This window comes from Loxodonta africana, chromosome 1, assembly GCF_030014295.1.
Source record: "Loxodonta africana isolate mLoxAfr1 chromosome 1, mLoxAfr1.hap2, whole genome shotgun sequence".
Lineage (NCBI taxonomy): Eukaryota > Metazoa > Chordata > Mammalia > Proboscidea > Elephantidae > Loxodonta > Loxodonta africana.
The window spans coordinates 168,370,286-168,378,334 of NC_087342.1; the positions used below are offsets into that span (position 1 = coordinate 168,370,286).

At 41.3% G+C, this 8,049-nt stretch overlaps 1 pseudogene; it reads left to right on the forward strand.

Annotated features, from left to right (window-relative positions):
• The first annotated feature begins 5,533 nt into the window (after positions 1-5,533).
• Positions 5,534-7,025, forward strand: LOC100669522 (large ribosomal subunit protein uL16-like; annotated as a pseudogene).
• Positions 7,026-8,049: the final 1,024 nt, after the last annotated feature.

The following is an 8,049-nucleotide window of genomic DNA, read 5'->3' on the forward strand; positions in this document are numbered from 1 at the left end:
TGCCAGAATGGGGAGAGAAAACGGAAAACACAGAGAGGATCGTTGAAGACTTGCTGACAGAAAACTTCCCTAATATCATGAATGATGAAAAGCTGACTATTCAAGAAGCTCAACGAACCCCATATAGGATAGACCCCAAAAGAAAAACATTAAGGCATATCATAATCACACTCGCTAAAACCGAAGAGAAAGAAAAAATCCTCAGAGCAGCTCGAGAAAAACAAAAAGTCACATACAGAGGAGAAACAATAAGGCTAAGCTCTGATTATTTGGCAGAAACAATGCAGGCAAGGCAATGGGGTGACATATATAAAACCTTGAAAGAAAAAAATTGCCAACCAAGAATAATATATCCAGCAAGACTCTTTCAAATATGATGGTGAAATAGGACATTTCCAAATAAACAGAAATTAAGGGAATATGTAAAAACCAAACCAAACTTACAAGAATTATTAAAGGAAGTCCTTCAGTTTGAGAACAAAAAACATCAGACCACAGCCTGAATCTAGGACCCAAGATTGTACCAGCCTGATACCAACCTAGGAAATGAACTCTCAATGACTATCCAAAACCAAAACAATTGCAACAGGGAACCAGAGAGGTTAATCTGTAAATGACAACAATGTCAGAACAAGAAAAGGGGGAATAAACAGTACAGGTATAGAACTGTGTAATGCAGAGGAAGGCAAGGCAATACCAAGTAATAATAGACTGGTTCAAAAATAGGAATATAAGGGTAAACTTCAAGGTAACCACAAAGAATGTTAACAAACTTACTTATCAAAATAAAGAAGAAAAACATAAAGTCTCAATAAAAACAAAAGAAATGAAAAAGAAATCCACAAACAAAAGGAACTCAGCACAGGACATTATGCTGAGTGAAATAAGTCAATCACAAAAGGACAAACATTGTATGAGACCTGTACCGTAAAAACTCATGGAAATGTTTACATACAAAAAGAAACAATATTTGATGGTTAGAAGGGAGAGGAGGGGTGGGAATGGAAAAATACTTAATAGACAAAAGAAAATTGGTAACTTTGGTGAAGGGTAAGACAGTACACGATACTGGGGAAGCCAGCACTACCTGTACAAGGCAAGGCCATGGTAGCGCCATAGACACAGCCAAACTCCCTGAGGGACCGAATTGCTGAGCTGAGGGTGGTGGGGACCATGGTCTCAGGGAACATCAAGCTCAATTGGCATAATAGAGTTTATAAAGAAAATGTTCTACATTCTACTTTGGTGAGTAGTGTCTAGGGCCTTAAAAGCCTGTGAGTGGCCATCTAGGATACTCCACTGGTCTCACCGCTTCGGGAGAACGGAAGAATGAAGAAAATTAAAGACGCAAGGGAAAGATTAGTCCAAAGAACTAATGGATTACATGTAACATGGCCTCCACCAGACTGAGTCCAGTACAACAAGATGGTGCTCAGCTACCACCACTGACTGCTCTGACAGGAATCAAAATAGAGGGTCCTGGACAGAGCTGGAGAAAAATGTACAACAAAATTATAACTCATAAAGAAAGACCAGACTAGCTGGCTGGACAGAGACTGGAGAAACCCTGAGAGTATGACCCCCAGACACCCTTTCAGCTCAGTAATGAGGCCACTCCTGAGGTTCACGTTTCAGCCAAACATTGAACAGGCCCCTGGGACAAAACAAGACTAAAGGGGCGCATCAGCCCTGAGGCAGGGACCAGAAGGCAGGTGGGAGCAGGAAAGCTGGTAATAGGGAACCCAGGGTTGAGAAGGGAGAGAGTTGACATGTCGTGAGGTTGTTAACCAATGTCATACACCAATGTGTCTATTAATTGTTTGATGAGAAACTAGTTTGTTCTGTAAACCTTCATCTAAAGTTAAAAAAAAAAAAGAAGATATTAAGGTCTGGTTCTATGTTACAGAATCGTCATAAATATGACAAAAAATAGTCCAGAAGTGGGTGGGTGGTAATCCAAAGAGCCAGATTTTTTCTGCTTGTTGTTCTACCTTCTCCTAGGAGGTTGTCTTCATTCACGTGGTGAATGATAACTCATCACATGATATCCACATTCCAGCACACAGGAAGAAAGGGCAGAGAAATTGAAGAGCAATAACTTCTTTACCGAATGGTTGGAGGTTTGAGTCTGTCCAAACGTGCCTCAGAAGAAAGGCCTGGCAATCCATTTCTGGTAAATCAGCCACTGAAACCCCTATGGAGCACAGTTCTGCTGTAACACACATGAGGTCACCATGAGTCAGAATCAACTTGATGGCAGCTAGTTTTCTAAGGGACTGATCCATCATATCCCCTTAGCCAGAATTTAGTCATGTAGCCATAGTTCCCTGCAAGAAAGACTGAGAAATGTAACCTCTTCCTGAGCAGCACATGCTCAGCTAGTACGTGGTGAGGGGGAATTTCTATTCCAACAGGAAGAAAGGGAGATGGAATCTGGGGGCAGTAGCTTTCTCTGTCACAGCTTCTGAAGCAGATTTTCAATCAGTCCTCCTGTTCTTGGCCCCATCTCCCCTCCCCCTCCTAGAAGAACATGTGCCACCAACTCTGGAGCTTTCCTCATGTTTGCAGTGTAAATCAGTTTGCTTTTTTAACTTTCCTGCCACTGGAGCAGGATTCAGACCTCAAATCAGCTTTGCCATTTTCAACTCATTCATCTTCAGCTTCTAGAATTTCATGGTTGTTACCTCTCCTCGTCCCCTTTTCCTTGAAAGCTTATTCTTTTTTATGTAAAACCTTTTACTCTCATTTTAGTCAGATTTGGGAAGGAAGAGGTGGTTAAATATGTGTGCTCAATTACCAATTTTTAAAAATTCTGTTTACCAATCTTGATTGTTAATCAGGATTAAGATCATAAGCATCTACTTTATTTGGCCTTTCACTGGGCGTCTTTTATTTACTCATTTACTCATTCCACAAGTGTGTATTAAGTGTCTGCTGTGTGGTCATCACTGTACCAGACACTGGAGAGACAGTGGTTTTATTCTAACTCACAACCTAAAGCAGAAACAGATAATAAACAGATTTTAAAGGTTAAATAGAAAATAATTACGAAATACACAATAATGAAAACAAACATTAAGCTGCCTTAAAAAATAAAGAGGTAAAAGAGGCCTTTCTAAGTTGGTAACGTTCAAGCTGAAATTTGAAGAATAAGAAGGAGTTAGCCACACAGAGACCTGGAAGCCTCACATCCGAAAAAAGGGAGCTGCAAGTGCTTCAGCTTGCCTTGTTAGAAAACCTAAAAAGACGCCACTATGACTTTGGTAAGGAGCCCTGGTAGCATGAATGGTTAAGCACTTGTTTTTGTTGTTGTTAGGTGCCATCGAGTCGGTTCCAACTCATAGCGACCCTACGCACAACAAAACAAAACACTGCCCGGTCCTGCCCCATCCTCCCAATTGTTGCTATGCTTGAGCCCATTGATGCAGCCATTGTGCCAATCCACCTTGTTGAGGGTCTTCCTCTTTTCCACTGACGCTGTGCTTTACCAAGGATGATGTCCTTCTCCAGGGACTCATCCCTCCTGACAACATGTCCAAAGTATGAAAGACCCAGTCTCACCATCCTTGCTTCTAAGGAGCATTCTGGTTATACTTCTTCTAAGACAGATTTGTTCGTTCTTTTGGCAGTCCATGGTATATTCAATATTCTTCACCAACACCACAATTCAAAGGCTTCAATTCTTCTTCTGTCTTCCTTATTCACTGTCCAACTTTCACACGCATATGATGCGACTGAAAATACCATGGCTTGGGTTAGGCGGACCAGATGAATTGTGGAATGACATCAAAGACGTCATACATAAGAAAGCAAGAGATCATTGAAAAGACAGGAAAGGAAGAAAAGACCAAGATGGTTGTCAGAGGAGACTCTGAAACTTGCTCTCAAACGTCGAGCAGCTAAAGCAAAGGAAGAATTGATGAAGTAAAAGAACTGAATAGATTTCAAGGGGCAGCTCGAGAAGACAAAGTAAAGTATTAGAATGACATGTGCAAAGAGCTGGAGATGGATAACCAAAAGGGAAGAACACACTTGGCATTTCTTAAGCTGAAAGAACTGAAGAAAAAATTCAAGCCTCAAGTTGCAATAGTAAAGGATTCTATGGGGAAAATATTAAACGATGCAGGAAGCATCAAAAGAAGATGGAAGAGATACACAGAGTCATTATACCAAAAAGAATTAATGTTCAACCATTTCAAGAGGTGGCATATGATCAGGAACCGATGGTACTGAAGGAAGAAGTCCAAGCTGCTCTGAAGACATTGGTGAAAAACAAGGCTTCAGGAATTGATCGAATATCAACTGAGATGTTTCAAACAAACAGATGCATCTCTGGAGGTGCTTACTTGTCAATGCCAAGAAATATGGAAGACAGCTTCCTGGCCAACTGACTGGAAGAGATCCATATTTATGCCTATTCCCAAGATAGGTGATCCAACCGAATGTGGAAATTATAGAACAATATCATTAATATCACATGCAAGCAAAATTTTGCTGAAGATCTTTCAAAAATGGCTGCAGCAGTAAGTACATGGCTCTAACCAAAAGGTTGGTGTGTGGGTGAAAGACCTGGTGATCTGCTTCGGTAAAGATTATAGCCAAGAAACCCCTATGGGGCAAGTCTACTCTGTCACATGGGGTCGATATGAGCCGGAATAGACTCCACAGCACCAAACAACATGACTTTAGTGCTTCTTATCTTTACAACTTCTTACTTTCTGACTTCTAAATAGCACCCCCCACGACTCATAGTGAGTCAATAGGACAGAGTACCTCTGCTTCATAGGGTTTCCAAGGTCATAATCTTTACAGAAGCAGGCTGACACATTTTTTTCTCAGAGTCACTGGTGTGTTTGAACTGCCAGCCTTTTGGTTAGCAGCTGAGCACTTAACCACTGTGCCACTAGGGCTCCTTGACTTCTAAATAGCCCTATAATTTTTTATTGTTCTTCCTTCTCAATTTATAATTGTTGGTGGTATAATGAAATTAACATTACACTTTGACTCCAAAGACATTGATTCAAATTCTAGCTTTGCCCTTGACCAGCTGTAAAGCATATTGAAGACTTTGGCCAAATTATTCAACTTCTCTGAACTTCATTTCCCTCACTTGAAAAGTGAGAGTTTATAAAAGGCTTAAAAAACAAAAACCAAACCCATTGCTGTCAATTCAATTCCAACTCACAGCAACTCTATAGGACAGAGTAGAACTGCCCCATAGGGTTTCCAAGGAGCAGCTGGTAGATTTGAACTGCCGACATTTTTGTTAGCAGTAGAGCTCTTGACCACTGAGCCACCAGGGCTTATAAAAGGTTTATGGTGGGAATCAAATAAGATAATCTGTGTGGAAGTGCCTGGCAGTTAGTAGGTACTCAAAATTTTTTTCAGAAACTAAATCTGAATATTGAACATGTTCTCAGCTAACATGAAACTGGAATTCTCCCCCAAACTGACAAAAGACTCATGGATTAGGGTTCTACTCAGAATATAAGGAAAAAAAAAAAAAAAAAAGCCATCCTTGAATGTTATAAACAAGTACCCTACGTAATAAAATCAAAATTGACTGGGTCAGGTCCACGGCTTCCCCAGCTTTGAACTCTGTCTGATGGTGATATCAAGAATCACGCTGGGGAAGAAAGTGATTAAGAACTCGACAAGATTAGAAATGTAAATTGGAACCCTCTCCATTGCAGGTAGGAATGTAAAATGGTACAGCAGCTGTGGAAAACAGTTTGGTGGTTCCTCGAAAAGTTAAACATACAGTCACTAGGGAAATGCTAAAACTATAATGAGGTACTGTTTCACACTCACTAGGATGGCTACTGTCAGAAAAACAGAAACTAACAAGCATTGGAGAGGATGTGGAGAATTGGAACCCTCATCCAATGTAAAATGGTGCAGCCTCTGGGAAAAAACAGTTTGGCGTTTCCTCAAAAAGTTAAATGCAGTATTACTATATGACCCAGCAAAAGCAGGGACTGAAACATACACATACACCAATATGCATCACAGCATAATTCACAATAGCCAAAAGGTAGAAATGAGCGTCCATAGACACATGAAGGGATAAACAAAATGTAGTACATACATGCAATGGAGTATTTATTCAGCCATAAAGAGAAATGAATTTCTGATACATGCTATGACATGGGCGAACCTTGAAAACATTATGCTCGATGAAATAAACCAGACACAAAAAGACAAATATTGTATGATCCCACTTACATAAAACATCTAGAAGAGGAAAATGCACAGACAGAAAGTAGATTCGTGGTTACCATGGACTGGGGGCGGGGGAGAGAGGAATGTGAGTTAAAGCTTAATATTTGGAGTAATAAAACAGTTTTGGAAACAGCTCTTTTCCTCCTGCACCCCGTGAAGATCCTGGTGTCGCCATGGGCCGGGTGTTACCGGTATTGTAAGAGCAAGCTCTACCCAAAGTCCCACTTCTGCCGAGGTGTCCCTGATGCCAAGATCTGTATCTTTGGCCTGGGTCGGAAGAAGGCAAAAGTGGATGAGTTCCCCCTCTGTGGCCACATGGTGTCTGGTGAATATGAGCAGCTCCCCTAAGAAGCCCTGGAAACTGCCTGTATTTGTGCCAACAAGTATACGGTGAAAAGTTGTGGCAAAGATGGCTTTCACATCCGAGTGTTGCTCCAGCCCTTCCATGTCATCTGCATCCACAAAATATCCTGTGCTGAGGCTGACAGGCCCCAGGCAGGTATGAGAGGTGCCTTTGGAAAACCCCGGGGTACGGTGGCCAGGGTCCACATTGACCAAGTCATCACGTCCATCTGCACCAAGTTTCAAAACAAGGAGCATGTGATTGAGGCCCTACCAGGACCAAGTTCACGTTCCCTGGGTGCCAGAAGAGCCACATCTCCAAGAAGTGGGGCTTTACCAAGTTTAATGCTGATGAGTTTGAAGACATGGTGGGTGAAAAGTGCCTTACCCCAGATGGTTGTGGAGTTAAATACATCCCCAGTCGTGACCCCTTGGACAAGTAGCAGGCCCTGCATTCATGACGGCCTTGGCACCACTGCCCCGCCTGACCAGTGTCCACCAATAATTTGACCTTCCTGTTCAAAAAAAAAAAAAAAAAAAGTGTTGGGAACAAATAGTGATGATGGTTGCACAACATTGTGCCTAAAATTAATGCCACTGAATTGTACACTTAAAGTCGTTCAACAGCAAATTTTATGTTATGTATGTTTTACCACAATTTTTAAAAACTTAAGAGCAAAATAGAAAAAAAAAAACTGATTAGGGACATAACATACCTCAAGTCTCCATTCTCCCATCACCCATCAACTCTTGGAAGGCATAAGCTCCCTAAGTTTGGCTTTGGACTACTTCTTGATTATTTTTCCATAATTTAACATCTTGAATATTAGGAAATTCCCATAATGGTATTATTAACATTTAATTCCACAAACCTTTATCATTGACCTCCTACCTACAAAACACTATATACTGTGCTGAGAGGAATACGAAGATGATCCTAATATTTGTGGTCTAGAAAGTAATAAAATAAAGGTAACTGTAAAATCTTTTTTCAATGATTCAGAGGGCACTTTCCCATCTTGCACCATCCCAGAGTAATCATCATAAACATTGATTACTAGTCTACGTGGATATGCTCGTTTAGGAAAGGCTGAGTACAGGTCTAAAGATAGAAGGCGGTGATGAAATAGTGGGCTGCTCCCAGTGTGGCACTTGAAGATTTGTATTGCAGTTACAAGTGTGCAAAGAGATTGCCCCCGAGACTCTGAAGTCTTCAGTGGCCAGGAATGTGTCCTTTCCATTTTTGCACCCCCAGTGCTCAAAACCAGGTGAGGCTGGCAGTGTACACTATATGCGGGGAGATTGGATGGATGGATGGATGGATGGATGGATGGATGGATGGATGGATGGATGGATGGATGGATGGATGGATGGATGGGTGGGTGGGTGGATAACTGTCCCAGGCTTTCTCTTCCTACTTACTATCCTAGAAAATGTACAGTGATAACTATTGATACTAAAGACACTCTACTAGCACATTGAAGA